Genomic DNA, 13300 nt, shown 5'->3' on the forward strand with positions numbered 1-13300 from the left:
TGATTAAACCAGCACCCCACTGACAACGCACTTTCTACGGATGAATAAATTAAATCTGCCTATGTGTGTTAATGATTACGGACTTTGTTTGTCCATCCAGCTTTATATATAAATGACTGTAAAAATCTTCTGCATTTTTTACGTCCCAAAAAATTCCGGTCCCAATGCGCTTTTATAGGCTCAACCAGATGCCCTATGACCTTTTCTTTGCAAAAACCTCCTCTAAGACGGTAACTTGAGCCTTCAAACCATAGACCCTGGAGCTGCATCACTGTGCCACGAAGTAAAATAAAATCTAGAGCCATAATAATATGTCCTTAAAACACGAGAAACAAAAAATATTGGGTGAATGTTTTCACTTGATTGCCTTCTAAAATGCTCAAAGACACCGATTTAAATAATGCACACAATGAGTGAAGAATGTACGGATTCAAGGCACAATCTATAACCTCTATTCACACGCAGGCCATTCAGCCGTAACACAGCCTGAGGCTTCTCAATCATGGAGCTATTTCTATTCCAATCCTAGCTCTTGAATACATGAAAAGAGGCGCGAAAGGGTCTGACGGACAGGCCTGTGTGCTCTTTGGGGCAACAGCGATGGCCTGCTGTCTTTGAAGAGATTTAACAGGTGTGGGAGAACTATTCTGCTTTACAGACCATACGGATGTGCTCCAGCGATGTTATACTTGTCGCATCAGAGGACTCATTAGGAGCAAAGGCCCAGGAGCAGCCTAAAGACTGTTCTCTCTCTCTCTCTCTTTCTTTCTTAATTACATACATTCGTCTTGTGGCAAAGAGACTTGTGTGCACTCAAAAGCCTTAAGACTTTCTAAATGACAGAAGTGTCACTCCACATCAAGTGTGAACAAGACATTACAGCCAGGGTGTGAATGTGTGTAAAGCGGGCACCTTCTTTCCCCCCCAGAATGATAGGGATTACGCTCGATCACTTCAATCATAACGTCATTATGCCAAGCGTTGAAATAGTACATGCATGCGAAATCCTCAAAAGCGAAGGATTAAACAAAACGAGAGGGAATTATTCCTCCTGCACTAACCGAGCTCCTTGAGTTAGCGTACACAAGGGCCGCATACAGAGCGGTTAACCCCAACCTTGCTTTGTCAACGATGGCCTCCTTTAGGTACACACACACACGGCCATTCAGCAGGGCATGATAACTAACAATAGGAGGCTTTAGCGAAAGGTAATTGAGGAGAACAACAACTTCTGAACTTAACTCTCCCATTCAAGGCCCTCATTGTGTCGAAATCAATGACATGTTTGTTTTAGCACCTCGTTCTCTCTCACCAAGCCCACAGCTTCTGTTCAGGCGCCCTCCCTCCAAAATCCTCGCAAAGAACACTGAAAAGGAATGCAAACACATTTTCAAAGAGCTTGTTTGAAGATCTTAACTCTCTCTTCCTCTTTTTTTTTTTTTTGACTTTGACTTTCTGAGAGATGCTGCACTGCATAGACCAACACAAGTCCTTCAGGGGGGAAAAAAAATCCAAGAATTTGCGTGTCACTTATAAATCAAAATGCTCTTCACCATGGGATAGCGACGGATTATTGTGATATTAGGATGGACAGCTGACACATGCTCTATTAAGTGACTGTGTTTCATTCACAGGTGAACAGCTGTTGTGTTATCGAGAAAGTGAGAGAAAGAGAGAGAGAGAGAGAGAGAGAGAGAGAGAGAGAGAGAGGGCCAATATGTAGTCCAGTCCATTTCCTGTGTGACAATTTCATTATTTCAAACAAAACCCAGCTGCTAGACATAAAGCACGGTTAGATCCCTGGGCTGTTCTTAGAATTAAACTGATGCCTCTCTATGGGCTGTTTAAAATGATGTCATTTAAATACTTGTGCTTTTTTGCATTCTTTTTCAAACTCGTTGATGAAGTTAATGACAGGATGAAATGCCGTTGCTTTGCAGCCCGTATAGAGCCTGGATGTAGCACTTAAGTTGATCTTGATTCATTCAACAGGCACTGAATGTGGATTAGCAAAGATTGTTAAATACTGTAGTCATAAATTGGACTTTACATGCACGTTACATTAAAATCATTTTTCTTATTTTAGGAACTTTGTGCATTATTGTGTTTAAAAAAGAATTATATATAGTGTATAACGAAACAAATTTTCTTCCATTTTAACCAATATAAAAACATGACTCAGCAAAAACTTGAAATGGTTCACACAGGCAAAGAATTAGCACAGATACATATTATCATTGTTGTTTTTGGTTGTTTCTCTGAGCAAAAAATAAATAAAAGGGAGCATCTGGTGAGCCTGACATTTCTGCAGCGTCATTCACATTCCCGGTACATTTGCAAATTTGCCAAAACCCGAATGCACCAGCAGGATTTTAACACTGAATCACATGAAGGACCACAATTTAGGATTCAGTATCCAGTACCTTAAAAATAAATTAAATACACATTTGTAGAAAATAAGCTTGCTGCATTTAATTTAATGTGCCTTTCACTCTATATGTACACTTTTGGGAAAAATTATTACATTAGATGGTTGGTGAACCATATATGCTAAGTTCACTAACCTGGATTTGCAACATTAAAAAAAAATGATCACAAAAATAAAAACTTTTAGAAAAGAGAGTGTTATAAAATATAAGTACTTCAATGAGCGCCGTATAAAGTGTTGACCTGTGTTATCTCAGGTTCTTGATTAACATTTGAATAACAAACTAGTTTGATTTAACAAGAAACCTACAATAATACAAGTAACCACTTTTTATAACCAATGCCGAAGCAAAACACGTGAAACCTTTAGGAAAATGTGGTATAACAGTCTAATACCGCGTCAGGTTTGACTCTTGTCAGCCAAGAACTGGACGCTGAGACTACTCTGGGCACAAGCTCACTGAAACTGAGGAGTTGAAATCTGTAAAAAGGCCAAGCAATGTTTTTCCAATCTGCTCGACTGTCCAGGTTCGGTAAGCCTGTGAGTTATTTTTTCATATGTTTATCTGCTCTGGTTCAACATTTTTCCAAGTACTTAATTCGCTGAAATACTTTTTTCGGACGGCCGTCTGCCAGGTGACGACCGCTGCTACACAACAATTATGCTATCTTCTGTGTACTGGAATAAAATCTAGCATTAAAAATAAACACGGTGAACCCAAAGGTCTTCTTTACAGCTTAGCAAACGTGAGAAAAACCCTAACAAAAGCAAAGTAAGCTGCACATTTGCCTGCATATTTTACAACCAACTAGTCATGGTCATCCAACACATTCCAAACGTGTCACGTATGTTTAATGTGCAGTGAAAATAGCCTTTTGCTACACAGTTCAAAATTAGCATCTATTTCTGCAATAGAGCACGCAGGGGCCCCGATTTGACAAATTCAAGCCATCCGAGACAGACTTGGGAGAGAAAGAAAGAGAAAGACGCATTCTTTACGTCTGATAAAATGAATGTCTTCATATTCCAGGTGCGCTGAGCTTTCTGGAAAGCCGTTTGGCTCATCGTGCAGGATTACTTACAGCAACCAACAACCCATCAAGCTGAGTAATTACAGCCCGAGCTGTCGGCCAAACAAATGGCTCTGACAGAACACTGAAAGGTCACGCAGTGAAATCCCGGAGAATTCATTGAGCTATTTCTCTCTCTCGTGCTCTCGTCTGGTGCGATCGTTCAGATACACCACCGGTGAGGCAAAGTGCTCTCTTATGGCACATAGTGGGGTTAATGATAGCTACATATGCAGGATAGAAAGAAAAACACACGACTCCAGGCTCAGGGGTCAAATATCAAAAGTACCACTATATTTTCAGATTTTTCCGAAGCAGGTAGACGATGCTCCAGGGATTCCTAAACTTTTTGTAGCTCTTTAATTGTAAAACACATTCCACTGAGCTCCTCAGCAAAGCTTTATTTCAGGGACATTATTATGGAAATCTGTACTATATTTTTATATATACATATTTTTTGTTCGTTCTATTTCAACAGAACACATTAAGTCAATATTATTTAAAGGCCCACTATAAATTATTACATATTGGACTAAACCTATTAGGGGCTGGATAATAACTTAATAATAACAAATACAATTTGGATCATTGTTGGTTATGATTTCCACCTCTGTAACAGAATGGGGGAAAAAATCCCAAACAACCTGGTCATGCTTCCCAGACACCAGTTTGAGATCCGAATGTTAGATAAAATATTATTAAATCCCAGCAAATATTATTAAATCTCAGCATGCACGAACACTGGTCAAGTGGATAAATCTGAAAATGCTAGATAAATGATGTGATGTCCACAAGTCCAAGATGAAAGACTATCGCGTGGGGTGTGCGAAAACGTCTGTTTTATCTTCATTTTTTTTATAAAAGGAGGAAGACCTTTAAGGGTGTTCTTTGAGACTTTTAAGATGTCTGATGTGACCAAATTCTCTCAGGAAACCCCTTTTTTAAAAAAAAAACCTCACACTGAACTAGCATGGAATCCTACATCAATGCTATTTCAATGTAGGGCCGGTCTTATATAACTCCATTGTGTGACCTGGACAACTTCTTTGTAGTGTAATATAAAGATTTACATTCGCACAAGCCCACTGCAGTTAACTCCGAGGCAGCTGAGGCTGTTGTGTGGCTCACTGGAGTCAGTGGGAAGCCTGGGGGTGTTTGTGGCTTCCTCCTGTGAGAGAATGCAGCAAGGGGGAGGCATGTGAACCTGTGGATAATAGAGACAGGGGGGCGGTTGAGGTGAGAGAGGGGTCCTATGGCTCGGATCACACCCCCTGCTGGTTAGTGCAATATCCTGTGGGTGATCTCTGTGGGTTTGGTCAATGTCAAACAGATGTTAGGATTACAACCCTGGCTGAACTTCTTGAGAAGTGTCTCTGATGGGAGGATCTGTCCTGTCTTTCCGAATCAACCTCTAGAATTATTACCGCTTCAATGTGCCAAGCGGAGCCATTTCACAGGGTTACACAGCCGAGACGCTTTTCCAAAAACATGCACGTTGCTCTTGCCTCAGGCTATGGCCTTCAGAGTGAACCCCTGGGGAAACTTCCCAGTGCTTCAACTGTTGGGCCTCTGCAATGTTTTCTTAATTTTTTTTTACACTGCTACCTTTGATCCAGCAGCCAAATGGTGTTGTTAAGAGACACTTGTAGTTTAACACCCTGGCAGTGCTGTAAATGTCCTCTTCTGAGGCCAGTCAAATGCCTCGCCACACACTGGACTGCAGTTTTAAAAGTTAGCCAACAACTTGAGATAGTCCGTTGTGCAGACATCATGATGGCAGTTTAAATGAGACAAAACTATTGGACAAGTAGTATGATTGTACAATTAGTAGTCTAGAAAACGAGCTATAATAAACTTATAAAGTCTCATAACCTAATAAGAATGTGTTTCTTTCTGCCTTCTTTCCTCACCATTTTATGAGATTTACGAGACCACAGCTCTGTATACTGGGTTTCCACCATGATCTCGCTCAGAAGGCTCAGAATTTCCAAGGCACAGCTTTGCACAAACAATTGTTTCACTCGTGCACCACAAAACCAAGTTGTTTATGAAAAAAATTATGTTTCGATCTTTCTATATCCTGATGTTAAAATCCTCCCTGTACACTCGCGGGACAAAAAAAAAATATTGGAGCAAAATGTCAGTATGATTTATCCAGCCACCTGCTTCAGTCTTGACCTTACCTTAAACATAGCATGCATAACTGTATCATGGGTACCCAGCTGAATTGAGTTAAAAACCACACGGCCAGACGGCATAAAATAAAGGCTCGAGAGAGAGACTTGTATAGACTACTCTATTACAGCCCAAAATTTCCAAGTGTTGGATAAGATGAAGGACGCAAGCGCAGCTGCCTGAGAGCCTTCGCTATCTCTGAGTGAGATAGTGCAGACCGAGATCTCCCTCAGCTGGGCCCTGACCCCAAAAACTGATTGTACAAGCGTGTTTGATTGCTAACAGCTAACACATGGAGATTTTTATTCGGGGCATCTCATGTAAGCCTCGTCTTCCCGTCAGGCTGTTTAAGGAGTCTGCGGCTTGGCTGCCTTTCGCTTTCTTTCATTTTCATCTCTCTTCCTTATGAGTCTAATGAAGACCATGCCCTGTGTAGGGCTGCACCATAGCTCTGTTACTCAGACAATAAGTCATCCAGGGTTGCGCCACCACAATGAAGATTTCTCTTCAGTTGCAACAACCAAACCGCCATATAATGTAAACATGCAAATTCTGCAGTGCCGTGTTTTCCGAAAATGTTATGCACGCTCAAATGCTAACGATCTTTGTATTTCTATGAAGTGTTTTCCTTAAATGTGCAGAGTTCTAAGTGAAAGTGATGATGATACTTTGTCAGACCCACAGTGTGCTGCTGTCAAAAGTTCTTTAGGAGACAGAAGAGCATCATTTGGTTGCACCATCCCTCCAGGAATTAATTAAGTCGTGAATCAAAGGCCGCCAAGAGGCGCTATGGATACCACGTCACATTTTGTAGCGAGGCGAGATTCTCGTGCCCCTGGTGGCATGCAGACCTTTGATTTCAAGGCATCTCATGGTGTGTGATGTCCTTTCATGAGACATTCGCCGTAATTAGATGGTGCTTGATGCTTGATTGTTTCTGCTTGATGAGGACTTCTCATGCCACGGTTGATCAGGGACTGACTGATCATTTTAATCTTACTAATTCTAAGTTTATTACACTCCCAAATCTGGGCTGCAGAACAAGGATGTCTAGAAATAGGAAGTGAAACTCAAACACTTGGACCAGTACCAGCAAAGGTAGATCAGATTCTATAGAAAACAAAAGAAAGAATTCGACCTGATCCTGTAACAAATCTATAATAGCAGGAAAAGAAAGGTCATGTGATAATAACACTAGCCACAAGTCTTAGCTATTAAGCAAAGAAAAAGGTGTGAAAAGCGATCATGTCAGTTATATGTTATCTTACAGTTTATTTAATTTTATACATCATTATACCTATCATATTTGCAAAAAAAAACTTAAGTGTAAAAAGGTTTAACTTTTAAAAAGTAGTGCTTTTGGTTATGTTTCTTTTTTTGTCAGGGTTTTTTTTTCTGTATATTAAATTGTATTATTTCTTTACCAGATAATTGGTAAATTATTAAGTAGTAAGCATATTAATGTAAATTACTGACCAATATGAAATATATTTTAACATCACACACATTTATGAAAACAAAAAAAATATTTTCTAAGACAGTCACGCTACTACAATACCACAGATTATATTCTGAGCTGGTAATCATACGCTAAAATAAATATTTATATAACTAAGTGTTGGTCAAATGTATATTTTTCAAACCAGACTTTGAGGAATCATTCTAACCTAATGCATACAGTATACAACATGATGATATTATTCCTCCAAGACCACCTAAAGAAAGAATTATAAATTCTAAATATTATTAATAATAATGGATTTAACTTTATTCTAAAGAATCGAAAAAGTAAAAAGCAGAAAATGAGAAATTCTCTTTAAAATGCACTGTACAGTGAGTAACTCTGCTCAGTTCATATAAAATACTTGCATTCATACTTTGTAACATTACTGCCTTTTTTTTCTTGTTAAAAATTGCCTCTGAATGTAACCTTTCACAGACATGCAGCATTCCATCCTAATTTGTGATGACAATGTTATTTTTGTTAATAGTTGTCTCTTATAAGTGCATACGTGTCATTTCTTGTCTAAGCAGAACATGGAATATCTCCTGAATGGTCGCATTCCTTCATGCAAAAATTCACCTTGACACATGCGCGCCTTGTGGCGCCCTCGTCTTCCATGTTATCCCGCGTCCCATATGGAGTTTATCTACGTCTCTTTGATGAGCATTCCCATGTGGTCGGGAGCTCGGGCTGCTGGAGAGGGGAATGGTTTACTGTGCTCTTCATCAGAGCAAGTCTACGCAAGCCAGGATTCAGAGAGAGAGAGAGAGAGAGAAAGAGAGAGAGAGAGAGAGCGTGACAGAGAGAGAGAGAGAGAGAGAGAGAGATGCTGGCCACAAAAATTGCCCGAGGACAAATCACCCCTGACTGGTGAAGAGATTTCTCAGAGCAGACAAGAAACAAAAATATTAGTGTTCCGCTGGCCTAGGTTTATGGAGGCAATTACATGTGTTTGCCCTTTGGAGAGTCTGACATAATACTTAGCATGGGAGATAATACTGCCTGGTAATAAAACCCTAACAAACAAACAAAACCTTTTCTTATTAGTGGAATTATAATAATGCAATTTTCCCAAAATCAGTCAGTGATCAATCTAATCTTGTTCCTCTATGCTTCACCCGAAGTAGATAATGAACCCAATATGGCAACAGAAACAATAGAACCTGAGAAGTTTCTGAACCCATTTATCCAAAATCAGCCCGGTATAACATAACATAGATTTTCAGGGGTCACTGACTCCATTGAGACACCACAATGAAGTGACTTCTCCAGGGGTCAACTCCCCTCGGATTCTTCCATATAGCCAAGAAGAAGTGACTTCATATACTCCAATGAGAAAGCCCATTGTGCTCGGTAGTCTTGGGGGGAAAAAGAAAGGAAAAAAAAAAGAAAGAGATGGTCCCCCGCTGACCTGGGCTCCAAGCTCAATCACTCATAAGAAATGTGGAGTTACTACTTAGACTGGAAAGAAGGCGACGAGTCTGAGAGGAGCCAGGATGTCGGCTCAGAAATGGTTAGGATTAAAAAGTTCTTCAGGTTTCAAACCAAATGTTTGTTTGGGAAAATAATATAGGAGGTTTTATTTACTGAGCCTATTAGAAATGTAATTTCAAAAAGGGAAAAGAAAAAAACAGCAGTAGCAAAAAAGGAGGAAAAAAAGCCCTTACCTCTGTGCCTATTTGCACATCTCATTTGTGGTTGTCTTTTTATTTTGTCATTTATTTAGGAGGAAGTACAAGGCTTAGTTCTCTTTACACACTGTTTAGTTCATCAAAAAAGGGGGGCCATTTGATGAAGCACAACCGTGTAGGGCAAGATGTTTTGCCCTTTTACCCTCGCTGGTCCAAATAGAGCAAAATTTAACACAAATAGCCATAGCTTTAATATTCTTATGGGTCACACAGATTCAAAAACTCTGAGGTAATTAAATATTTTGAACACCAGTTGCTTTATAACCAAATGGCACCACGAGCCCCTTATTTAGAGTTGCCAAGGTGGCCGTTTTTGCACCATACTGGGCCTATGGCTTCTAAAATCTGGTTTAAACATAAAATAACGAAAAAGCAATCTAACCAAACAGGTCATGGTAATCAAGTTGAAAATCATTGGAAAGTGTAGGCAATAAATCTATGATTACAGCAAAACATTTTTGCATAGCCAGTCTAGCTATGTGTGAGTGTAAACTCGCTACTCTATCACTCATCAATATAATTCTGTAGCTCCAGTCTGTACAAACATCCTCCTGAGAGTTCACAATGCAACTGGTTTACGTGAATACTACATATATTGATCACCTTCTTCCTACATAATTCAGTCTACCAATTATAAACTTGTTGAATTAAAGTTTATTTTTGTTTTGATAAGAAACATTTGTTTTTCAATATGTTCCTTTAAATGTGACTAACAAAATAGTTAATTTTTTGTCACAGCAGGAACATGTGAAAAGGGAGTTATGGAGTAGATAATGGTAATATAAGCAGATGATCAAAAGCCTGTATTGTAGGTCCTGAAAATCATAAATGCGTGCGTACCACAGTGACCTTGTTTCCCTCATGCAAAAAGACTGAAAGACAAGAAAAAAAGACACAAAAAAGTGTCTTAGTATGTCCACACCTTCAAATTATATTTGTTTTGACTAAGTAGGTTTATGAATTATAAAAAGGTTTTTAAAGATTCTGAATAACTTAATACTAACAAATAATAATTGTTATTAGTAGTATTATCATTATCATCATCATTATTATTATTATTATTATTTCATTTATTTATGTATTAATGGAAACAAGTTTATTGCAAAATGTCCACCAGTTCAAACATCCATTTTGGTCAGTAACGTTGCATCGACCGTGCACCGCATGTCCGTGCGGGAATGCGTGAAAATGGCGCCGGAGGGCTCGCGGGAGTGCGTTAAAAGGGGGCGTGGTTATCAGGCGGTCCGCCGCGGCCGGTAAGCGCGCGCTCGGGCGGATTGTATGAGCTGAATGGGGTCCCGGCGCTCTTTCACATCCTTTCAAAACCTCTTCAGCCTGACTGCTGGGACTCTTCATAGAGGACAATAGCAAATGCACTAAAACTTTTTTTCCCTTCTTTTTCTTATGCTAATGCCTGTGACCGGGTCCTCAGATGAAAAAAAATCCCACTCCCACCAACTGTTTTTTAGCCTCTTCCTCCAGGATTTAAATGGGCCAATTAGAGTTTTATCCTGCTTTTTTTTGCCTTGTTCTGCCTCCTTGTCAGCTAAACTTCTAAGCACACAGGCCCTTTCATTCTCTCAATTCTTCTACTTCATCTCACCCCTATGTATAAAAAATGATCACACTAAAGCCACTTAAAATTCCATAACAAACAACATATGAAATTGCTGCTATCCATTTCAAGACTATCATCATATAGCGACAGTGAAGAGCTGTTGCAGTTTGGAGAGCAAACACTGGGCCTTTCAACTAACACCACGAGCTTTTCAAAAACCCTTGAGCTCATGATAGACTTAATCACACTGTGCGTGTGTGTTCAACATGCAAAGCTTGACCTTAGTGACGTGGACCTTTCAAACTATAATTTAATTTTTTTTTTCATGTAACACAGTAAATTAAAATGCATGAAGAAACCAAATAGAAAATAAATGAAAATAAATAAATAATGCAATGAAAATGTTCAAAAGGAGTGAGCAGTCAAACCTTATGCACTCTAAAAGCCTAAACTTTATTTCACAATCTTTCCTTATGGCATGGATATTTTTTTAAGCAGAGCTCTAGTGGCCCTGGCGCCTCTCCACCTTTCCGATCAGATTTTTGTCCCATATGGATCAAGTTGCAGACAAAAAGATTTTTGAAATTCCAGCGTGAGCCGGTTGAAAGCGCAGACAAGAGTTTAAGGGCAGCTCCGATCTCACTTACTTTATCTTTATTGTAGCATGAAGCATGCAATGTACTTTTAAGGCAAGTTTGTTTGTTTGTTTGTTTGTTTTTTTCTATCAAGATAGATTGCAACAATGTAAACACGCGTGCAAACATATCAGGGTTTTAATGTGTGATCAAAGCAATAAAAACTTGCATAGAAACATAAATGCATATTGTCACTATTTATACATGCACTGCTATTTTATTTGATTTGCTTTATGTATATCTGTACAGTTTTAAAGTTTGATGTGGAGTTCTGCGTGAGCGCATGAGTAAGTGAGCGAATGCAACTTTTTCACCCCCATGTACTTAGGCCTATATACCGTTAATAATATCCGATCTTACCTTTTGTGTACGTGGAAACGTTTTCCTGGTTCACGTGTCCAAAGCTGAGTCTTCTCTCTTCTTCACGCCAAACTTTTTTTTTGCTACAGAAAGTAACAGAAACTTGTCCTTCGCGCCGAGACCTGAAACGCCATCCGAGCGCAGCGCAGCGCAAACTTCGCCAAAACTTTAGCCCGAACTCGGCGCGATCATTCAGCGCGCTTCACGCAAGTGTGAGTTCGCGCGTCTCCGCGTCACGTCAGATCACTACGAGAACTTTAGTTTTCGCGCAGCGCAGCGTTTTCGCCAGCAAACCAACCATCGCTCTCACGGAGCAGAAAGGAGATGAAACGCACGGAGATTTGGGACGGAGCGTGTGTGTGCGCGCGCGCGCGTGTGTATGTGTGTGTGTGTGTCTGAGAGAGAGAGAGAGAGTGCGTGTGTTGATCTCTCTGGGCTGATCTCTGTTCAGCTCCCTCTCCCTCTCTTTTTCGGTGAGTTTAACCATTTGCTGTTCCAGATGGGCCGGGCTAGTGTAGCGCGCGCGAATACACACACACACACACACACACAGAAAGAGAGAGAGAGTTTGGGAGTTGTGCGTTGCGTAGAAAAGTATAAACACAGCAAAAAATCCCACGTGCACTCTTCATTTATATCCAGACGGAAACAGCCTTAATGCATCACCAGGGACTGGGTTGCATAAAAGTGCATAAGAGTACAACTCAGTACTTCTGAATATAGTTTATAAAAATATTTATTTATTGCCTGCCAGACAGATTTATACAATCCATAGTTTATGTAGATTATTTACCTTAGTTTGCATAAAAAATCCAAAACAAAAAAATAAAATTAAAATAAGCATTTGCTTAAAGTCTTAAATTTTGCAAAAGGTGATTATTAAAAAAATAAAGATTATCACTTACATTGTCCAATTATCTTAAATTAACTTTTGCAATATTTAGCAGGGTGTTAAAGCGCAGACATTCATCACTTACATCACTATCAAAATACACACTCAGGAGGAATGAACCCTTTCATTAATATGTCTGGTTAACCCTTTAGTGTTTATACATGGACAGATCCCTGCAGAGTGTCTTCATGAAGCAGTTCAATGACCTGTAAATAAAGAGTAACACAGGAATGCGCCAATGTTTAGATTAAAATATTGTACAAAATTTGTACAAGAAGAGCTGAAGTACACTTTCGGTTTTAGATAAGAACTCGACCTAATAGTGTCTCTATAGAACAGCTGGATTAAACCTTAAAGAGTTTACGTGTAAAAGAACAGCTAAATAAAACTTCACAGTGTTTTTACAGAACAGCTGGCTTAACCCTTTTGGTACGTATTTGTAAGAGAAGAGAAAAATAACCTGCACTAGATTAACCCTAAAGAGTTTATATAGGAAAAGAAGAATATCATCTCGATGTGCTGTACCTATATAAAAAGAGTTGTGATAAACTTTACACCTGTTTCTATGGGAGCAACTACAATCACCTTTAAAATAATTATAATATTATCCTATATAATGGTTCTATAAAAACAGCTCGATCAAATGAACCATCGATATGTTTATTTATGATGAACAGCTGGGTTAATCCAAACAGATTTATATAACAACCAATTTACTGACTCTAAAGTGTTTCGATTCAACACATGGATTAAGCTATACTCTGTTTATATAAGAACAGCATGATTAATTATTACAGTGTTTACATAAGAACAGCTGGATTAACCTTTACAGTGTTTACATAAGAATAGCTGGATAAACTGTTTATGTAGGAAGAGCTGGATAATCCTTGACAGAATTTCTATATACTGTAAGAACAGTTGTTTTACCCCTTACTGTGTATTGTGTTTAACTTAGTCTTTATATAAGAACAACTGAACTAATCTCAT

At 39.1% G+C, this 13300-nt stretch overlaps 1 protein-coding gene across 2 annotated transcripts in view; it reads right to left on the reverse strand.

Annotated features, from left to right (window-relative positions):
* Positions 1–11839, reverse strand: part of gli2b (GLI family zinc finger 2b) — an 82424-nt gene extending 70585 nt beyond the window's left edge. For both annotated transcript variants that reach the window (XM_053512765.1, XM_053512764.1), the window contains exon 1: positions 11422–11839. The gene's annotated coding sequence lies outside the window, so the exon portion shown is untranslated. The remainder of the gene's footprint in view (positions 1–11421) is intronic.
* Between the last annotated feature and the right edge of the window lie 1461 nt (positions 11840–13300).

This window comes from Clarias gariepinus, chromosome 15, assembly GCF_024256425.1.
Source record: "Clarias gariepinus isolate MV-2021 ecotype Netherlands chromosome 15, CGAR_prim_01v2, whole genome shotgun sequence".
Lineage (NCBI taxonomy): Eukaryota > Metazoa > Chordata > Actinopteri > Siluriformes > Clariidae > Clarias > Clarias gariepinus.